This window comes from Mixophyes fleayi, chromosome 3 (genome assembly GCF_038048845.1).
Source record: "Mixophyes fleayi isolate aMixFle1 chromosome 3, aMixFle1.hap1, whole genome shotgun sequence".
Classification (NCBI taxonomy): domain Eukaryota; kingdom Metazoa; phylum Chordata; class Amphibia; order Anura; family Limnodynastidae; genus Mixophyes; species Mixophyes fleayi.
In genome coordinates this window covers 31,175,276-31,199,337 of record NC_134404.1, presented here as the reverse complement: position 1 = coordinate 31,199,337, position 24,062 = coordinate 31,175,276, and the positions used below count along the sequence as shown (strand labels likewise).

The window sequence follows — 24,062 nt, the reverse complement described above, 5'->3', positions numbered from 1 at the left end:
AATAAATCCTCTTTCTGAAAATGTTACACAATCAGCCATAATAATGTTTGCCAGTTCCTACACATAACAAGATGGTTGCTATAATAATATTTAAAGAGGTTTTTTTGCCATGACACACATTTCCACTATGTCCACCTATATTCTGTAATAGAGCACAATTAAGTAATTGTTAGAAATTACGATATATAAGAAATTATGACAATCCTTGCTTGTATGACCTCAAATTTCCAACAAGCAAGGACTGCCGGGTGATTCAGATATTGAAATATATTAGTTTGGTGTAATTGTGTTTTTTAATAATGTTCACAAGTGTTGCTAACTTATTGCAGTGTTAGCCCACCTAGGTGGTAGATTTATCAAACATTCTAAAAAGGAACTGTGGGGGTGTTGCCCATAGCAAGTACTCAGATTCTAGCTATCATTTATCTACTACGTTTTTAGAAAATTATAGCTAGAATCTGATTGGTTGCTATGGGCAACACCCCCACAGTTCCTTTTTAGAATGTTTAGTAAATCTACCCCTAGGATTCCAGCTGTGTTTGAACTACAAATTCTAGTATACCCTGCTCATCAGAGGCAATATGTGGGGTTCCCAAAGGAGAGACCCCAAAGTAAAAGCATGGAGAAGGAGGGTGGCCTTAACATAAAAATAATTTAAAGACAAAAACACTTAAAGAAAGAAATCTATGTACAATGCACACTGTATCTTCAAGGCATTCATAATCTCCCACTAAGCTGACCTGTTTTATACTTTCCTAAAAAATAAATAGTAAAAGTATAAAGTAAAAAACATGCAATTTCAGATGGATCTAGCTGACCAATGATGCAACGAATGCGCAAACACCAGTTTTGCATTTTGCAACAAATGCACCTAGCTAGTTATGCCTATAAATGTTACTTACAAAGTTGCAAAAATGTAAAGCTAGAGCGCAAATACTATTTTGCTATGTCATGCATCTATTTTATGCTGCTATTACCATTTATATAGAACAGCACATTCATAGCTGTATATCTACCAATTGTGTGTACCGTAAGGAATCTCATGCCCAGGGGTTGACTGGCAAATTTTAGGCTGGGAGAGGGGGGGGTTGGTATAGCAGCCTATTAGTTACAAGCTAAAGGAAAGTAAATGTATGTAGCCCATGGGACCAGCCTGGGGGGTTAAGTCTACAATGTCATCAAATATGTACTCCGTGTAACAGGTTCATGCTTAAAGAGGACCCTTAAGGGTCTCTCATTAGAGATTTTTACAAAGCTATCACCAGTGGTCGCATTTGCCGGGGGTCTCCAGGGAAGACTATTTGCCAAGGACAGATGCCCCAGTCCAACCAGCCCCTGTTTGTGCCCCGATATGGCTACTGGTTGTGGCCCATGCCCTGCCCCCCTTCCGCTTCTGAGAAACCCTGCCCAGGGTGGGTGGGTGGTGACAAAGCAGACTAATAGCTATTGGATCCACATTCACTTCCCCACGCTTATAATCCAGCTCAGTTTGGTCCATGGATGGGCAAATGGGGCCAGAGCCCTATCTGACCACATCAAAATCAGCTGTTTGCCCAGTACTTTGACTCAGTCAGGGAGGATTCCCAAATACGACATCCTCCTATTTGCCAGGCTGTGTGGGAACATGTTTGATTAAAAAGGGATTGTTCCAAAAAGAACAAAAACTTTAAGAGAAGACCTCACTCCCCTGGCAAATTTTTGCTTTATGAAAATAGAAATAATAAAAACATACATGAGAGAAAATAAAATCACTTTATCTGCCTATCTGCCCAAGCATTTGAAAATTCCTAATACAGAGAGCCTCTAGCATACTAGATTAAGCATGTTTCTCCATTGTTTTATTGGCAGGGTTTATTATAGAAGTCCTGCTTTACATTAGAAGACATGTGGCTTGAGTTTAGCATTATCATGAAAATTAAATTACCACTTTAGAAAAGTCAAGTTATTTTGGAAGTGTAAACTCTAGGTCAAAGCCCACCAGAATTCCTCAGCTATTCCGTTAATGTCTTCACAAAGTTCCGCGCCTGCCAAAAAAGACAATTGTCCTTTAGGGCTGATTTATTTAGGTCCTTCTACATGTCTAAGGATGAGCAAATCGTATTCGGTCATGGAAAAAGCTTAATGCATTTGGGCACGTTTCCATTGATTGGATTATTTCCTTGGATGACTTTGGGATGCAATGAAGATGAACGGAAAAGTCCCAGACTTTCTGTAGACTTCAAATAGGCTGTAATGTAACCCAGGACGTGGTCGAATACAAGATGTTCATATCAGTTTATCTTCCCTGGTAAATCCTGATTTTTTTTTTTAATGTGAAATAATAAGCAGATGACAATGCGTCTTGATAATACAGCCTGCGTAATTTATCACTAATAGTACAACTACGTCAGTGATTTAGATGGCTAAGTATGAGCAGGATAAGGAATAATTGGTTTTTATTTAGTTGTCTACCACAGTTAATGTACAATACAGATAAAAGCCCTGGCAGAAATCTAGGTGAAACAAGGACAGCGTAAAACTGTAACACAAGGCAGCCTAGGTACATGCATAGGGCAGAATTCGTCAGGGTACGGCACAGGAATTATTTCAGATTGGAAATATTTACTTTTCGCCATAATATAACATTATTTTATCGCTGTGGCAACATTACATTAACATACGTGCACATGCCTCTGGAAGCCCGGTTGAGCTTTCAATTTCAGAGCAATAACAAAAAATATATAGATATCAAAAAAATGTGAAGAAAAAATATACAGTAGATATATGATATATAAGCTGTTCCCCAACACTGGAAAGTAATATTTATTCTTCGGGGGGGGGGGGGATGGAAATAGCCCCATTCAATTTAAAATGAATGGTTTAAATCAATAATTTATTTATTTCAGTTTTCTCTTTCTTTTAACAGAAAATCTATTTTTGCCAGCAATATGGGTTTCTGTCCTTTGATAGATTTGCTCCATAGTACCACTTCTTCTATTCTGTATGCAACCTTCAGTAGACATTTCTATCCTGCATGAACTCTCAATTGTACCTGCAGACATCTTATTTTGGATTCAATTATCAGTATCAGTATCTAATATATATAAGCCTAGCGGCGTGTGTTAGTCTGTGTGTGGAAAAAACAACAACAAGCTGCAGTGCCACCTGCTGGGCGGAGTTATACACTAACCTACTAAATTCTTAGCATTATCTAATATATAAAAGTAAAAGCCTAGCGGCGTGTGTTAGTGTGTGTGTGTGTGTGTGTGTGTGTGTGTGTGTGTGTGTGTGTAAAAAACTATTTTCTCAGAAAGGACTCATCCAATTGACCTGGAATTTGGTATACTGACATTATTTGACAAAAAAATTAGAATAGTGAAGTCAGTTAACTTCCATCATCCCCCCTTCCCACCGTGGGAGGGGTAGTAAAGGCTAAATTTACGAGTTGAGGGCTCAAACTCATTTTCGTGAGGTAATTTTACCTCATGAACACACATTAAAAAGGGCGCTTGCGCCGGAAGTAACGCTCTTCCCCTGAGGAGACCTGGGCTAGGCCCAAATGCATGACAAGAACCTTTTTAAGACCTTAAGTAGCTTGATTTGACTAGAAAGCATGAGTATCATGCACGGTTTAACTTGTCTGATATGATTATCTATGGACAGTTGCAGAGTACCACTTCTAAACGTTTTTATTATGGATGTAATTCTCAGTATACAATCCTACTTTTTTTTATTTTATTGAAGCCTGAGGTGCGGTGCTGCCAATCACCCAGTACTGTGAAAGAAAATCAGTGCTTTTTGACTCAGGACCCTTCGCTAAAGGGAAAGGGTCCCGTGACTCCTCATTCCCTGCAGCCGTAAAGCTCAGGGGTCTACGCCAAAGTTAGGGTAGCCCCTTGACAAATCCAACCTCTTGAGTCTTAAGACCCCTTGGGGGAGCAAGTGTCTTTGGATCCACCTCCACCGCAAGGCTTGGGGGGGTCCTCTTTCTCCCTAGGGAACTGGTTCTTCAGCTCCCTCCCCCCCCCCCTCCAGAAGAAGAAAGGATCCTCTGATGGCTAGGAGAGAGGGTCTAACCCAAGCCCTTTTTGTTCTGTATAGTTTTACCCAATATGGTCAACTGTTTGCACTCTGTACAGCGCTGCGGAAATCATGTGGCTCCTTATAAATAAAGGATTATAATAAACCACAAAAACGTGCTACACACAGAAAGAAAAAATGTGAAAGTGTATAGTGGGTTGCAAGTGTTCTATAAATAAATAAATAAAGCCAATTCCATGGCCTTATCTGTGTGGAGTTTGTATGTTCTCCCCGTGTTTGCGTGGGTTTCTTCCGGGCGCTCCAGTATCCTCCCACACTCCAAAAACATACTAGTAGGTTAATCGGCTGCTATCAAATTGACCTTCGTCTTCTCTGTATCCCTCTCTGTCTGAGTGTGTGTATGTTATGGAATTTAGACTATAAGCTCTATTGGGGCAGGGATTGATGTGAGTGAGTTCTCTGTACAGCGCTGCGGAATTAGTGACGCTATATAAATAGCTGATTATGATGAATTATGGCCTGAGCCTCTCGGCTGGGCATATGAAAATTATCCTTGCCTTGGCCAAAAGGCTAAGGCAAAGGAAAAATAGTACCAAGTGCCTTTGCACATAGTATCTCGGGCTATAGGCAGCCAGTCTTTTGGCAAGCTCTGGCCCATTGCCTACAGGGGGTGCCTTTATGCCCCACTGCATACATGGGCATCTACATTTGATCTTAGCCAAAAGCGGTCCTATCCTATTCGTACAAACAGCTGCACAGTATCACTTCTACAATACTATACATCGGGTATAATGCTCTGTATATCTGATGTAGGGCTCTAGTCTAAATTCTAAAAATATAGCGCACACACACATACTAGGGAAGTTTTTTTTAAGAAGCCATTTAAGCTACCAGTATGGTTTTCGGGTGTGGCAATAAACAGGAGCACCCAGAGGTAACCCATGCAAACACACCACTCCGCACAGATAGTGACCCGGTATAAAAACCCATGACTACAGCACTGTGAGGCGACAATGCTAACCACTTTGCCAGCGTGCTGTTTTAGATTTCTGTTTCCACTAAGTCTGGATATAATCCACATCAGGCAATTGTTTTATAAGAAAACACTGCAGGAACCAGGACTGCTTAGTGAAAACCAGGAAAAATAGGAGCTCTGCGAGAGATGCACTGAAAATTGTCTATTTTTATATTCCTACACATAATGCATGTGTAATAATAATATAACCATTCTCCTGGAATGTCTAGGAGGCTGCCGGATTGCTGGGTGTCACGGTTCTCAAGGTAAGACCACGAAGAAAAAGTAAGTGAACAAAGTGGATTTATTAGAAACACAAGTAATACAGGTTCAGGATGCAATAACTGGCAAGGCAATAATATAACCACAACCATGACCATGGACTTATCTGTGAGGAGTTTGTATGCTCTCCCCGTGTTTGTGTGGGTTTCCTCCGGGTGCTCCAGTTTCCTCCCACACTCCAAAAAAAACATACTGGTAGGTTAATTGACTGTTAACAAATTGACCCTAGTCTATCTGTCTGTCTGTGTGTGCATGTTAGGGAATTTAGACTGTAAGCTGCAATGGGGCTGGGAATGATATACAGCGCTATATAAATAAATAGTGATGATGATCTTAACAGCGAAATAGGCTATACTATTGAAGCACTGGTGAGATGCAGTAGCCAGCCGGTTGCAGGTTGGATACCTCTGGAAAGGTGGTGAGATGAATAGCCTGTTGGTTGCAGGGTTGGATACCTCTGGATCGGTGGTGAGATGAATAGTCTGCAGGTTATGGTGAAACAGTTGAGAGCAGAAAGCAGGTAATGGTGGAAGTAAGCTGAACAGGTTATGCTGAGAAGCAATGAACTGCAGAGAGCAGAAGCACAGAGATCCACACAGGTGTATAACTCTGGGACAGTTTCAATGATGAGCTGTGTTTGCAGCAATGGAATGAACAGCTAAAACCACAAAGTCAGGTACACAGGTAAGGATAAGCAGGGACAGGAGACTGAGGAGATAGCTTCCTATCAGGTAGAGAGACCTGATGATCTGGCCCAGACTGCAGGGTGAGGCTGACTTTTAAGGAGTAGCGGCAGGTGAAAATCATCCTGAGAAAACAAGCTTAGCTCTGCAGGAATGGAAACAGTTCAAGCGCCACAGTGGCCCCATTGGTGACATGGTGGTACTGCAGGCTATATATATGCAAAATGTCCAACATAGTTCCTGGTAGACAGGAGCTGCGGGAGGCAGATCGTGGTACTGGGATCCCTGCCATACTACCAAGAAAGTCTGCAAATTTCCCAGGGGCAGAGATGAGAGTACGATGAACTGATTTGCTTCATCATGGACCACACACAGCTGCAACATGATGCGAAACTCATCGTTGTGAAACAGTGGAGGCCTGCAGTGCCGCATATTACATCATCACATCCTGCCCAACGATACTTGATAATGCCATGCACTCAGTGGAGGAGATATGATGCAGTGGTTGACAGCCGGTAACGATGTTGATCACTCCACTCCCACCCATCTGCCCTGATTTTGTAGACCTCCGATCTGTGCTTCCCTCAGGGCAGGTCTACAAAGTCATCAAATATGTACTCAGTGTAACAGATTCAAGCTTAAAGGGAACATTTAGGGGTCTCTCAGTAGAGATTTTTACCTATTTAACAAAGCTATCACCAGCGGTAACATTTGCGGGGGCCTCCGGGGAAGACTATTTACTAAGTACAGATGGCATTAACCTGGGGACTGAACAAGAAAAATATGCTTTATTATTAAAATAAAAGTTATTTATTTACTACCATTTAAAATATAAAACAAAAACATGTTTCTATTTTTTCAGTGAATCTGGACTTTGTAGAGGCTTCCAGGGTGAATATACTGAATAATCCAGGTCACGCATGCACAGATTGACACTAGATTGTCCCAGCAGGCGGTAAAAGTCCTCTTATCGCTGCCGGTAATTGTCTCCTGTGACAATTTGTAATAAATAGACCCCATAGAAATACTGGTCCATGAGATTCAAACAATCAATATTTTAGGATGCAAAAAAGGAAAATACATCATTAATAGGGAGGTTCAAAAACATCAGTAGGCAGGACCTTGAAATAACATATTTAATTTTGTTGAAATGCGCATTCCTATCATGGAAAATAATCCGGCAAACGAATTGCACACAGTTTCCGCGCACAGGCACATAGCAGGAATGGAATACTGGTCCCCATTTTTTGCAGTTCATCGTGACCTTATAATCCCCAACGTTTACTGTGACCTGACATTTACTGTAAATGACCCTAGTGTAATTCAAACCACATGTCGTAAATGTTCACATTATGACTTCCCATTACGTACTTAAAGAAGGCTCTTGGGGAAAATTTCCGTATACTACTGTATTCCTTATTTCAGGGTCAAATGACCATATTTATGACCTCACAGATGTTTCCCAGGATAAACACAACTAAATTGTTTATTCCTCTTTACTTGCGCCCTTTGTCAAGCTCCTTCATCGTGACGATATCACAAGATGTGACTAACAGCTGGGCATCCACCTATAAACTCTCCGGATAGGCGTCTGTCCAAAATAAACCTTGGTTCCCGGCCACTGCCCATGACTTGTTCATTCATCCAGCTCACTCGGAGTGTTTCTGCTATGTTAATTTACCTCAGCGTTTACGTCGCTCAGTCATCACCAGCTGAAGCACCAGTCGCCCTGGTGTTTAGATCTCTGGTAAGCTGATCCATTCTGCTGAACTAAGGTTTTCCTCCTTATTCACCATTCCTGGCAGAAGCCTGACAGAAGCTTTCAAGATAGTGATTTGTTTAACCCTTTAGGTGCATAGGAAGGGCCCACAGCATATGTAAAGATGGCTGTAGTATTCTGATATTGTAGATGGCAGCCATAGCAATGGATATGGCTAGCATGCACACTGCATTCTGCAACGACCCATGGCTGTTAGTTATTATTAGTAAAGGTAACATTAAGGTATAAATTAAACTTTCCAGCTCAATGAATTTAAAGGGGACACTAACCTCAAAAAATGTCCGTACTTGCTTGGCCCTAGCTAAGTAAGTCTCACCTCTGACTGTATTGAAACATACTTTTGGATTTTTCTGACACAAATGACATCATATCCCACACCCAACGATCGCACTTCTATACACCGTCCTCAGGCCACGTTCCCTCTTGTGTTATGAGAGGATTTGACAGGAGAACGCCCCATGGAGAAGGATAAAGGTATTCTTCGATAAAGAAAGCAAACAATGGAACTGTACTAAATAGTCATATAACAAGAATATTTTTATACATTTTATTCCTTAATATTTGCATTTAGTAATATAATATAACTGAGTTATATAATAGCCTTATCGCTCAATACAGCAAAATAGCTATTCTACTTCTTTTTATTCAATAATTGTCCACTCTTAGAGTTAAGTCTATGCATATCTTCCAACAGACCCTATTTTGTTGACACTAACCCAATTTTCAAAGCCAGAAAGGGGTGTGGTCTGTGTGAATCTGGGCGTGGTTTGGCCTGGGCTTTATTATGTCCCGATTTTTTCTTTTTTTAAATGTTTGGAGATATATCCATGGAGGAGCTTTAAAGAGCACCTGTTACCTTCACACATCTGAGGCAGCCATTTTGAGAACTTAAACGATGTGCATGCGAATACAATCAATTCTTCAAAAAAACAATTTCTCGTGACCATTGGTTATGCCTCATAAATGTTGGTCAGAAAGTGCCTCAGTCATTTGACGTCACTGGTTCCTAGTGAATTTAGAGACTGCATTTTAGTTAACATCGATGAAGCTGACAAAATGGTTTCCTCCGCTGTATAAAGCGAGCAGCGTAGCGACATTTCTCTCACAAGCGGGCAGCTCAGAAGCTATCACTGACGTTAAATGCAAATATGCAACATATGTGTAAAATAACACATCGCCTTGTGTTTTACCAAGACTGTGAAGGAAAATAAAGTGAATATTAACATTGCCTATAACGAGGGTTATTTTCCCTTTAAATATCATACTGCACATAATAAATATGAATGAGACTTTACAGCATGATTTCCCTTAGACGGAACTTAGAGATGTGTGGATATCACAAGCACAATCACTCCTACACAACGAGTCTCCTGAGAGAGTTAAAAGCCACAGAACTTCCATAGCTCGCAGTTATGCTCCGAGAAGGTGAAATCGTGCACGGGGTCTAGACTACACGTGTCCCCCCAATCCTCACTCATAAATTTCCACAACGAACACGTTACACTATACGGTCCCCGAAGCACTTCAGGAACTGCTACCAATCGGATGTCTTCATTTCTTTCCTGATTTATTTCTTGACAAAGATACTGATCTCTGGGATTTTCAATGTTGTTCTGCAGATTGATAGAGAACAATGTTCAGAATGGCCTGGAAGACAAAACCGTTTGGGTTGTGTTTCTTCATCACTGCACAGATTGTGGGAGAAAGATACAACTAGTGATAGGTCAATTTAATGAAATAAGCTCAATTTAATGCAACGATATAAGTGAACAGATATTGAGGATTAAAGGGACACATGTTATTTTTGTTATATGCTTTTAAATATAGGGCAGTATCTACAATAGTAGCTAATGCCAAGATCAGAGTACAATTTGGTACCACACCTTCATAGACACATTGGATTAAATCTAGCTGTGATTGGGGCTTGTTAGTGTATAAGGTGATCACACAGATAGGGGCCTATTTATCAAGCCTTAAACTAATTTAACAAAATACTAACACAGGCGATCACAGAATACCGCAGTCCCCATAATTTTCAATGCGGTCTGGGACAATTTACCAAGCTCCAGAAAGTTTAGCTTTTCGGAGTTTGATTCTGATGGCTAAGGCCATCTGAAGATGACGTTAGCCGTTTTATTACCTATGGGGAGAAAATTGTAGGAGAGGAATTTTTGGATCCTTCGTGCTCCTCCCTTTCGATATCTAATGAAACTGACTCTGGACATGCGCCACCTAATGTCGGGAATGCACGGTAAAGACTTCTGGTCAGAACCTGGAGAAGTAAAAGAATGGTATTTAAAAAGAGCCTCTTACTGGTTACGCTGTCCTGGCATGACTTATTGATAAATCCTTTATTGTTGCGGAAAGCGTCGATAAGGGATTATAATCAATTGGTGAAAAATGAGAGGAACAATAAATAGACACCACTGACTGATAACGATAATCTGAGGTCATCTTCCCAGTGCATTTATCAACATATTTAATAATGATCCGTTCAAACTATTATTGGACACCGGGATTGTTTTTGGGACCGCATGCTGCTAGTTCAGGCCAGATCCATTGTGCTTCATCGTGCTTCTGCTTCTAAGGCGTGAAAGCAAAGCAGCTCTATATAGTACGTATCCATGCGTATAAAATGGCAGTGAAGCCTACTTTGCTCAGTGTTTGCTGCGTATCAGTGCTCCAGTGCGATATACAAAAAGGAAGAGTTTCTTAAAATTGTAGCGCTATATTGCAACCCAAAGCATAACTATATGTAGAGAAGATGACGAACATAAAAATGTTTTATCTAATGAAGATGATGAATATAAGGACATGCAATTCTTCCTCAGAAGTTGTCGACCAACCACATCATATATAGGAAAAACACAAAATGACAAAATATAGTGTAGTATGTCATACAAAACAAATGGATCATATGGTAATGAACATCAATATTATTAGTAGAATATTTGGATTCTGTATATTCTTACGATGAAGGTATCTTTATAATATGCCCGTACCAAACCAATATCTATGTCCAGTCTCTCCAAATTATGATGAAATCACATCAATGAGATGACCTGCACCACACTAGTGCTCATTATCACTTGGACTCCTACCGGAATGAAGAAAAATTAAAATCCCTCAAAGTTTTCTTTGACCCTTATTCCTCCGCCTCAGGAGATATACACTATAGGAACACCCTAAAAAATGAGAAAACGGAAGAGGACTAGCGTAGTATTGCCTCAATATCCAAATTTAATAATATTCAATATAATAACATCTAATAAAATTACATAAAATTCTTAAACAATAAACAAAGGTATCCAACGGTACTTCTACTGGAAATAGAAGCTCTCTGGGCATATTCAGAATATAATAGATATAGATAATGTCCTGGGATGATATATTCATCCATGGCAGTCAGCTTCAATTCCAGATGTTACAAGGTAGTAGAAAAGCACAGCTGGAAATCCTTTCCTGACCAATCTTTTCCTCCAGTGTTTCGACCGATTAATGTTTTTTTTTCAAGAAGAGTGGATTGTTTTGTGTGGGGGCCATATTTAAACTGACTTCCACCAATCAGGATACCCGATTCATGCAAGATTAAAAACGTTTCAAAATACATTCACATTTTTCTTAGAACATCATTGGCTATAAACATCTATATTCTATTTGCAAGCACTCATATTCGTATAAATAAACCATGAAACCATTTGATAATGCAACCAAAACCGGAAGTGACGTAATATTATACCAGAGTTATTAATGATCTAAAATATAGGTTATTAAGCTCCCATATCGGAGTCAAATTGTCTAATATGCGATTAGTAAATTTGGAACCAAAACTATTAAAATAGTGGGGAAAAGAGATGTTTTGTAGACTTACGTCACTTCTGGTTTCACGATAAGGAGATATCGCTAAATATAATAATTATTATAAATTTAATAGTTAAATGAACAATAACCATATGATATAATATTAATATAAAACCGAAGGTGATGTATTGTCCCAAAAATTAAGATTACATATTAATACTTTAAAATACTATTAGATTGTACTTAAAAATATACGGTCTCTAGATTTAGATTCCAAGCTGTTATAATAATGGTGAGAGGTATTTGTTAAACTTATTTCATTATCATGAAACAGAAAGTAGCGTGTCGCTGTTACCTAATAATCCCAAGCCTCATTTCTATTTTTCAATCGTCTGCGGGTCAAGACTTTTTTTCAAAACCATATTCTTATCTCACTTACGGTTTTAATTATAAACATAACCATCTATAATAAAAATATTCTTATTTAACAGAAAATGTCCTTAACATAAAAATAATATATAATGATGATAGAATAAACATTGGTCATAAGATATTCAATTGATCTTGCTTGTTGTCCTAAAATGTTCTTTGTCTGGCACATTATTGGTTGGTATTTTATGCCATTTTTTTATGACAATGAAAAAGACAAGCATACACTTTATAACAGTCAGTCCATTGATTCAAGAAAAGGGAACAATATGGAAATATTAATGTATATATCCTAATTTCCACTAAATAGGGCTGGACCTACCAAACAGAGGACCTGCTCTGTAGTGCAACACTACCACTACCAAATTACCGGGTTCGAGGGAAAGATGGGTCAAATGTCTGGTGAATAAAAATAGATTTGCAAAAATTCATGTTGGACATAGTTTTGCAAATTTAAGGCCGGAGCAGAGCTGTTATACACTTACATCCGAACCTGAATCAGGTCTATGATCACTAAGTCATCTAAGTTACCAGTGTACGTTGTTATAGTAGTGTTTAACAGGTCATCATCATCACCACTTATTTATATAGCGCCACTAATTCCGCAGCACTGTACAGAGAACTCACTCACATCAGTCCCTTCCCCATTGGGGCTTACAGTCTAAATTCCCTAACATACACACACACACACACACACACAGACAGACTAGGGTCAATTTGTTAGCAGCCAATTAACCTACCAGTGTGTTTTTGGAGTGTGGGGGAAACTGGAGGACCCGGAGGAAACCCACGCAAACACGGGGAAAACATACAAACTCCACACAGATAAGGCCATGGTCGGGAATTGAACTCATGACCCCAGTGCTGTGAGGCAGAAGTGCTAACCACTTAGCCACCGTGCTGCAATAATGCAATAATTCACTCTATACCCAAAGTGCAAGGCCTCAGATGTATAAAATGTTACATAGAATTTATTTCCAGGATTCTGTATTGCAGACCCGCATTGAGGGGATATATCTTACTAAATGGAAGTGAACACTTTAACTCTGTTTAGATGAACAAAGAAAAAACTTTACTACATGAACTAATTCAATATATTAAGTAATACGATTCAAGGGAACAATGTACACAACTGCCAAATTTTCAGCAGATTTCCAACACGAAAACCCAGGAGTGACATATCGTCCCTTCATTTCCTCGAGAAACCATTCTCCAAATCTTACAGATGTTCTGGCATTTGAATGCAGCCAGTTGTTGTGATTAGTTTTGTTTGTCTGCAATCTGTTGCATTACAAAAATAAATTGCTGCAAATAGGGGGTAATAAATTGTTGATAGACGTATTAACTTTGGGGCGCCGGCTGTTCCTCTAAATTAATTTATTTCTAAATTCCAGCCAATTTTTTATTTTTTTTTTCTATTTCAGAATTTATTTTAGAATATAATAAAGTAATTGGAGATTTTTAAAAAAATAAAAGGCACATATGGACTTGGTAAGAGAAGCTGGTAATTTTTATAAAGTTGCTGGTTGCAACACATTATAACACATTCCCAGGTCACAGCAGAACATTTTTTTGTGTGTGCAGAGCTCAGAATATGTCCTGGCTGGCTTACATGTCACATGATCTGCTGTCCAGATGTGCCGCTGGATGTCTAATAGCGAACTAGCCAAACCACAGCACTTTCCTCCCGTTTGTAACTTGTTACTGTAACTCGAGCGTACTCCTCAGGGCTACAGCAGCATTATATTAATAAATATGTGGTATAACAACAATAACACAGATATGAGGAAAGCCGACCAGAACATTAACATGGATCTCAGAGTTGGGAGTGAGAAAGTCAGATGGGTTTATTTATCAGTTTCCTAAAACAATCAGAATGGAACTCGGTGTATACTGTGGTGTTGTATCTGTGGTTCTCCGCAAATCTTTATTCATCACTTCTGGATCAAGCACAAGGACCACTGACTAAAATTTTTTTGTCCTTTGACTGGTGATTGTTTTTATTTTTTTGGTTGAAAACTGGCGCAGTTCCCTCCTCGTTCACAACGCATTGACGGCAAAAATGAGTTTATTCTGCGGCGAATTCAAAGAAAGATTGCAACTCTAGACTAAGAGGACGATTAGTACAATTATTTTTATCTTGCTGAAGACAATTCCTTCTTAAGTTGGCAAATTGAAGTAATTGCGAAAATGCGCAGCAAATAAATCTGAATGCGAAAATTATCATCAGTTTGTGTATATTAATATGTGGAATAAAATGAACTTCGCTGGAAAAAAGTAGAGGTTCATTAATCAAATGAAAAATAAACTATAACTGAATATTGATTTCAACGCATTCCACTATTCCAAGATAGAAATGAATAAAATGTTCTAAACTGGGGCGTGAAATAGTAGCCTCTTACGCATTGTCCACAAAATTATGCATATTTCACGGCATTTGGGTTTAAGTGTTCACAGCCCAAACCCAACACGCAAGCAAATTAATTTACTATCATCGCCCCAGCTTTATTTATAGGAATAAATACAAATTCTGTGAAATGCAAATTTTTCAAACACAGGGCCTCATTTAAAATTGGACATATGACAATTTTTTTGCATAAGATATTATAATATTGTATCAAATATCAAATCATATATCTTCAGCAATTTGGCCCATAACATTATTATTTATACAAAAACATTTGCGACAGTTCTGATAGAAGAGCAATTTGGCCACTAATTATAATATCCATTCCTTACTAGATCAATTGTGCCGTGCTTTTAATATATACATATATATATATATATATATATATATATATATATATATATACACACACTTAATGGATTTGGTACATAATATATTAATATAGTCATTTACACAGGCCTGGCTTGAATAACATAATGGGTCTGAGTCATTAAGGAAAGTAAGACAGAAAAAGGAGTACATTTTCTCCAGGACAAACAATGTTACAATGCAAGGGGCGCAAACTAGTTTATTATTTTGCACATAAGGAAAATATTGGTTGCTTTTCATGTAGCGCACAAATACTTTCTAGCTTTATTTTTACAGTGAAATTTAAAGTTGATCTATGACATGCCCCACCCCAACTATAAATCTGTCCCCACATTTTAAATTTACCTCCCCCAGTAATGCAACATGGTTTTGCCCAGGTGCAAATGTACTTTTTTTGCCTTACTTTCCTTAATGAATCAGGCCCAATGTATTTTGGCACATAATATCATTATCATTTTTAAATCAATTATGCCTGTGCAACTATAACAAAAAAAATATATGACTCATCATAATAATATTAATAATACTTATGAATTGCCCCTGTTCTCATGTAATATGTTAAGCTATTTGTCACATAATAAGAAACTTGTTAAAACAAATTGAAAGATAGTTGTCAGCGTTTATCCTTTAACAATTCAGTGTAGGACCTGCATATAATGAGGTGCCCTTGATGCTGGGATGCAGGCTTAAATGTTTTGATCAAAATATGAACTAATACCTCATGTTTTCATTTTGCTAGACACACGGATATGCAGTGTAAAGGATAAGCGCTGACAACTGTCTTTTTGTTTTGTATACATATATGGGCATTTATATTGCCATGCAGCAGGTACCATATAGAATATGGGATATACCAAGCGCGGGCTTATTTTTTCTCTGGTTTTATTTTACAACAAATTGACCCTGCACTCTGGAAAATAAATTACCAATTGCATGCATAATATTATTAATATATTTAAATAACTGTGCTTGTTTTATGATAATTACATAACCAATGTGGACCATCATAAGATTATTATGATTATTACCCCCTCTCCCGGAATTTCTGGTAGACTCCTGAATTATCGGTAGGTCTCCTAGACTCCTAGGAGAGCAGACTATCCAGCCTCCTGCCCACTTCCTAATAGAAGAGAGCAGTACAGCGGTCTTGATGAAGCAATTCGCTGCAAATTGCATAATCTTGGCCCACCTCCCATGACAAAATGAAGCGACCACAGCAGGTGATGCCAAAATGATGTGAACATTACATGATAGCCCTGTTTTTACCTATACTGGTCAACTTTTGCTTACCGGAGAGAAGATCAGCTGGCAAGTGTTGGAGTGGGCTGTGGTGATGTCACTGTATCCCATCGCGATTCTCTGCAATGCATGGTGGGGCAAGTCTTTACAACGCAAAACACAACATTTGGCCTTTCCTCTGCCTGGGATCCAGGAGGGTTTAGTCATCTGGGAGGACTCCCAAAACTCAGAATTCTCCCAGACATTCTGGGAGAGTTGGCAAGAATGTTTGGTTAATGAGTAGTCAGTCTAATAGTATAAATATTCAGTATAAAGACTATATGTATGAACTATTTGTACTATTGTAGTACTTCAAATATGATTAAAGGATAAGTCTGTCCATCATCAACATTTATTTATATAGCGCCAGCAGATTTCGTAGCGCTTTACAATTGGGAACAAACAGTAATAAAACAATATTGGGTAATACATACAGACAGAGAGGTAACCTAGGGAGATTAAGAGGGTGGTAGAGGAATATTATAAGCTTGTCTGAAGAGGTGGGTTCTCGGAGAACACTTGAAGGTTTGAAGACTAGAGGAAAGTCTTGTGGTACAAGGGAGGGAATTCCACAAAGTGGGTGCAGCCCGAAAAAAGTCCTGTAACAGAATGGGAGGAAGTGATGATAGTGGAAGAGAGACGCAGATCTTGTGCAGAACGGAGGTGTCGAGTTGGGAGATATTTTGAGACAAGTGTGGAGATGTATGTCGGTGAAATTTTGTTGATGGCCTTAAGTAATAGCCTTAATATTTGCCCAAAAAGTCTATGACTGTGTTTTTCTTTTAGTATGTAGTGATCCAGAAATACCGTTTAAGACACTTGTATCTTTTCAATATGCGTTCCTAGCGATAAACTACAACTCCCGTCAGCCATAACATGCAGTCATCCAAAAGCAGCTCTAAACATTATCTGATTCTCCCCTGAGATCTCATCACCAAGCTGACTGCAGCCTGGTTATATCAGCTAGTGTTTGAATACTGTTCAGGGGTAAGAGCTGTAGAGAAGGTAACAAAAAATGGCGTTTGAAATGAGAAGGGATGTGCCAAGCAATTCTAATGTTGCGTAGCAATGTCTATTATCCAGATCAATGAAACTATAAGTAATATTGCTCAAAATGAGGCAAGGAATTGCTGGATCATTTAAATTAAATGTACTGTGTTGTAGTAGCTAATATTTATATTTGGGCCTAATATATTTAACTAAAGCAACTTATTTGAAAATAAACATATACAGTAATTTAGGCTATCTATATAATTAGAATGTTATATATGTTTGTGACATTGCCAGCCCAATCTATATGCAAATGGTTTATACATCATTTATATACATGTATAATAAGTAAGGCTATAAATTTGTTTAAAAATGTTAATAGTATTAACTGGTGAATATCTGTGAAAAATGTTTGGTGTTGATCAGTCATCTGGGGGTAAATGTATCAAGATGCGATTTTGCAAATCCAGCGATTTTCTCGGGAGAGTTGAAACTCGCAGATGTATGAAGCTGAGATTTCATGTAAAATCGCCAGAGTTGCATTTCTGTCAAAATCGCTATTTCCAAAATCGATAAAGATCAAACTCCCGGCTGTTTGCCACTCTAGCTATACAAGTCTCAAATGTATGAAGCTGCGATTAAGCAAATTCTCCTAAGTCTGCTTTAAAAATCTTTACATACAACACGCTGCATACTAGCAGCGTGTTTAGTAAACACATCACTGTTACACTGTTCTGCCTATGCAGCTAGAGGTACTGGCAGCTGTTACATTTTTAAAAATAGGTAAAAGTTGAAAAAAAAAATTGTGGGGTCCCCGTCCTACCACTATTAACCCTAGTGCTGCCAGCCTACTGCTGGTTACGTGAAAATCGATTTTTCACTTAACCAGCACTAGGCAAACCAGCCTGGGGTGGGTGGCACTATAACAGGAGGACACATGGCAGGGGTCCCCCTGCCATAATGACAACCAACCCCAGGCTGTTCAGTGCTGGGCTGGATTCCCTAGGGAGTAGGATCTACCAAAAAAAACGAGTGGGCCCTCCCCTCTAGGGACAACCAGCCCAGTGCTGAAAGCACTAGAGCTCTTTCTACACCTCTGCGTGGTGGGTGTAGGGTAATAACGCTGATTATATCGTTTTAAAAAAAAACAAATGGGCGCCATTTTGTTTTGTGGAGCTACAAGTCCCCGACAGGCCGGGTTTCCATTAACAGTATGAGCAGGCTGATACTTGTATAACTACAAGCACCAGCATACCCAGGGCATGGTGGCACTTGGAGTACCACAAGTGCCAACATGCCCTGACACACAAGGCTGACTGGGACCTGTAGTGCCACAATACAAAATGTTAAATAAACCATAACACCCTCTTAACAACCACATACTTTTAATAATAAAACCCCAATAAAAACAATACACATACAACTATTAAAAATAACAATATCCCAAAATACTTACCAATCTGATTTCTGATTGCAGAACAGTCTAACAGTGATGTGTTTACTAAACACGCTGGAAGCACATGAGAGTTAGCTAAACACAGGAGTGTTTGACATTGCAGCAAATCGCAAGAGATGACCAGTGATTTTTAAGATCGGAGTCAAAATCGCAGTTTAATAAATCTGGCAACTTGGGGACTAAAATCGATTTAAAATGCTGAAAAAAGCGGAGCTTAATACATTTACCCCCTGTGTTATTGTTGTAGTTAAATACATGTGTGTTTCAAATAATTAAATGTTATATTTTTCCTACAACAAAGATTTGCAACAGACATTTTGCATTTGCTTGGTTATTGTTCATTTAAAATAGTTGTAAAGTGTCATTTGGAAACAATGTTTTCTGTGAACAAAAAACAATCACATGACACATGACACCAGCAATACATCACAATATAACGATGAATATAAGGTCAGTAACCATCAAGCTAGAACTAAAGACAACAGCTTTGATATGGGACAGTACAAACTGAAATTAGTGCTTCACCTTTATTTGCAACTCCAATTGTATTTGCTAGTACCGTGCAGAGGCATACAGGAGTTGTAGAGGTGGCTTTCAAAATAATGTTTGAATGTGGGCAGTGGATTGGCAGCCCATTCAGGGGGCAGCTCAATACATTTCCCCTTGTAATGCCACGTGCAGCCCCTGTTTACTGCATGCTGCTCGCCCTTTGAGTATTCCTGTATTGCATCCCTGGCTGTGTGAGACAACAGGACTATGTAAAAGAATCTCAACCTCCCCCGTAATTTATTTCGAGCCCTCCAAAACTGCCCTGTAGTTAATTTCACATATATATATATACATATATATATATATATATATATATATATATATATATATAAATATATATATATATAATCATATGTCACTCTTGTCAAATTTAGTTATGAATTCAAGATTAATGTGGATTAATAAATATTTGGTATAGTATGTATTTTTTAAATATAATTTAATGAATAAATGGCCACTTGCAACTTAATAAAATAAAAGCTGTATAGTTTAGTATGGAGAGGGAGCATCTGCTAAGGGCTGAGATCATATTTCTCTCTGCTTTTCTGCACTTGTCTTCAACATGTCCGCTTGTGCACTGTATGATCACATGGTCATCGTCCTGACCAATACACAGCTTCATCTGGGTGAATGAAAAATAGTGTTTGTCTGTGAACCAATCAGAAGCTTCTCACGTCTGCACTGCGGCCGCTGAGTGTTAAGTGAGTGAAATGCAGTGAGAATTGACGGTGACTTCCAGGCAACTCGAAACCCCCCTTAGTGTGTGCCTGACATTTGTCAGTCAAATATTACTATTGCTTCGAGTCATACAAGTGTTGTATGTAAAGTATAATTATGAGAAGTGATGTGGGATATGAGGGAAGAGTAATGAGTGATTATTTACAAGTAATGAAGGAGGAAAGACTGATAACTTATGATGAACTTCCGAACAGTCAAAATAATGAGTAATGTAGGATGCTATAAGTCGGTGGTGGGCAACTTTAAGCACTTCAGGGGCAAATGGTGCGGCCCTCTAAACTTCAAAAGGGCCACACATTATCTTTAATCTCATTAATTAGTTAAAATAATACATTTAATCAAAGAAAGAGGCACCTACCTGTAATAACACATCAGCAAGTGTTACATTACTGTTATAACAATCAAATCTGAAAATAAAGTAGGAAAATCTGGGGGCTGCAGGTGAAGGCTCGGAGGGCCACATACAGACCTAGACCCGCCTGCTGCCCATCACTGAAACTCTGCCAATGATTCATTATACAGAACAAATCTATGTGTTACTATGTCTAAAATAGGGCTCAACCTTCCTCTCAATCTAGGCACCTAAAATGAAGTTCATTGTGATCTGAACACGATCGTACACACATTGGGTTTTGATAATGAAACTTTTTCCGGCTTGTCCCATGGTTATAGAAAACAATTGCTGGTGTGCATTATGTTTCAACTGAGCAACAAATAAAAACTACACTAAAATAAACAACTTTTTATTTGTTGCTCTCTCTTTTAATGTCCCCCTTTTTAAAAAAAAAAAAAAAGTTATACAATAAAGCCCTTATCTATAAAACAAAAAAAACATCAAGGATTCTGTGTCCAAGACAACTGTCATTTGTCAGATACTCGCCTACCTGTGCCTGTTTAACAGTCAATTCAGGGGTTATGCTGGGTTTTGCAGCGCCCATGCAGCTAGTTAGCCACAGGTTTCTATAGGTGCTAAGTTTGGGATCGCCATTGCATATACATCAGTGTGTGTTTGTGCTGTTCTCAGTATGGTCTTGTTATCAGTCTGAGTTTATCATTTAACACAGTAGTGGTGGTCTATCTTGGCTTTCATCCCAGTCCTACCACCAGAAATCATGCGGTTTGCATTATTGAATTGTTTCATCATCTGTATTTTGTATCGATTGTTTCAGACTAGGTGACAGTTCTTGATAATGCTTTGTTTCCCCAAAAATAATGAGACTGAAAGAACTGAGGACATGCCAGCAGGATGACTTCAGGCTATTACATAGTTGACTAATGACCGTGTTTTCTGCAACATGCCATGGTTCATGCTGATTATGACAAGGCAAGATCAAACTACTGTTTCCCTTACTGACTGTCAGGGGCTTTCAACAAGCGGAATGATTTTACAATATGTAGCTTAAAAAAGAACAAGGTTTCGTAAACAGCTCTCAGATGTTCCTAGACGTTGTATGATGCATCTTGCAGTTGAAGATGTTGACTGGAAGACAGTGCCTAATATCAGTGTCTAATGATACAATATGAACCATCTGTTTGAACAAAGTAGACAGATCTTCGATTGATAAGCAGACACATTAGTCTTGCACACTTTGATGACAATCCGAAACCATTTGTTAGATTACTCACAGCTTGGCCAGGCTGCGGCTCACGTCAAGAGGTGACTCTCACCATGGGGTAGTGAAACTCTATTTATCACAAAGGTTTAAAGAGATCCATGGTCACTGCAGCACTAATGAGGGCTCAGCCAAAATTGTTTTATATTACATATATTTTCTTCTTTCTATTTTTGTTTTCATGTTTCGATCAGTGGCCTGTGCCAACCTCATATATCCAATCACACTCATGGACACTGGTTGGATATTTAAGTTTGATTATTTAGTGTGCCCTTGAGGGTCCGATGGTGGTGATAAAACGCCATCCACTCATTCACGTCCCCCTCTGTGCCATAGTGTGTGCGGGGGAAGGATAGCTTTCTATTGGTCGGTGTAGTTATAACTCCTGGGCTGCATGTCCAGTCCCGTTTTTTGCCCAAACAGTCCATGGAGAGCCTGGCAAGATGTAGCCACACCAAGGCATGAGGTTGCTCTTGGCTGCCCTGGTTGTTGGCTGTATCAGCTATGGCATGGGCAAAAGATGGCACTCGGCCAGTTACCTGTTGAACCAACACATGCAATCCCCTGCTCACACCCCAACTCTGACTTATTCAGAGTTTTATGTCAGGGAGGTCATGCAGCACAGGTAATCAGATGAGGAAGAAGGGATTCAGTGTATTCAGTAAGCTGTGAGCGGCATGTTAGCAGACTAAGGGGCATTTTGAGATTAGCTTTAAGGTGGTGCATTAGTCATTTCGGGGGTGTTTTTTTAAATGCAGAGATTAAGGTTAATGTGCAGGCCTTTTGGCCTTTTGTGGGCCACACATTTGGCCCTTGAAGTGTATTAGATTGCCCATCACTGAGATAGTATTTCAGCAGTTACAGACAAAGTAACACAAAATGAAGTGGGAGGTGACTGTCCAGACAGTTTCAAAGCTGAAACTAAACAATATTACGCCACATAAAATATCTATTGGCAAATATCTATGTTTGACTTAATCTATTTTATTGAAGCAACTTTAATGAAAGTGGACATGTGTTCTATGATTATATGATTCAACTTGCCATGTGCCAAAGGAGCCAGATAAATGTTTATATGTACCGGTATATTCTCCCAATTTTTGGGGAAATTCTGTGTATATTTATGTTCAAATATTTAGACCCATCAAATGATCTCTGTTTACCTTTTCCAGTAGTATTTTATGAACTGTTAGAAGAGTGAGTAAGCTATCATTAGTTGGGTTATAATAAAGAAGATAGTTAGGGCCATAGCCCAAGATCCAGAAGTATAAAGTAACAAGTTCTACCCCTCCATCTCTAGGAGTGAAAAAAATAGTCAAGGAATGAGGTGGAAGCGGTACTCTATCTTTCTTGCACCCTAACATACAGAAACATAGTGATAGTCATATAATAATGGATGGCACTAGCCAACTGCCTTTCACTCTTCATTATCATCATCATTTATTTATGTAGCGCCAACATATTCTGTAGCGCTTTACAATTGGGGCAAACACAGTAAACTAATAAACAAACTGGGTAAAACAGACAAAAGGTAAGAAGGCCCTGCTCTCAAGCTTACAATCTATGTGACAATGGGAGTTTTTTCATTTCGGCCAGCCAGACTGCAAAGGTAAAAGTGACTCATAAGCTAAATGATTCCGTCACACAACAATATTGGTCAGGGGCTAGTTGTCTTGTGTGAAATTGTGTAACGGATGGTAATAAGGTAATCTAGTGAGGTTAAGAGTGTAGTAGAAGAATGTTATAAGTTTGTCTGAAGAGGTGGGTTTTCAGCTTGAAAATTTTTAGACCAGAGGAGAGTCTTATTGTGCGAGGGAGAGAATTCCATAGAGTGTGTGCAACCCAAAAAAGTCCAGTAACCGGGAATGGGAGGATGTAATGAGGGTGGATGAGAGACGCAGATCCTGTGCAGAACTGAGTTGCCGAGTTGGGAGATATTTTGAGACAAGAGAGATGTATGTTGGTGCAGCTTTGTTGATGATTGTAATCTTCATATATTTTTCACATACAGTTCAGAATGTATTACATGGCCCTATATTTCTAATGTTTGATGAGCAAAGGTGTCTAAGATGTTGTGTGCATGGAACTCCCAAGGAAGAACATAATCAGGCAAGGTCACCAGCGATGTATGTGCATACTCAAAGATCCTGATACCTGTGTATTAATTTGAAGTGCAAGGCAAAACGGGAATAACTGTATATGTCGTTTAAGCAAAAATGGTCCGATGAGAACACCACATATTAGGATATCATAGTCAGGTTGGAATGCATAAACCATTTACCACACCTAGCAATGCACTTTTGCAAGTTTAGTGGTGCATAGAGCACAGGGAATGTACTATAAGCAGTAGAAAAAGGTGACATTTCCTGACAAATTATCCTTCCCATTGTCAACAGATGGATCAGTGCACATGTGGTGACAACCTACTTTTTTCCAACAGTGAAGCTTCTGGTGGTTCCATAATATTATTGGGGCATGTTTTCTTGGCATGGTTTGGGTGCAATCACTGCCTTAGAAAGCAAAGTTATTTCTAAACGCTATTGGTAATCCTGAGTGATCATCTTTATATCATGTTGCAGCATTTCTTTTCTGACAGGAGGGGTGTCTTCTAGCATGACAATGTCCACAAGTACAGTGCACGTGTAGTTGCCT

General features: G+C 38.9%; 1 long non-coding RNA gene across 3 annotated transcripts in view; it reads left to right on the top strand.

Annotated features, from left to right (window-relative positions):
* The window catches only part of LOC142143463 (uncharacterized), a 231,516-nt gene that overhangs the window by 113,877 nt on the left and 93,577 nt on the right, over positions 1-24,062 (top strand). The window lies entirely within an intron of this gene.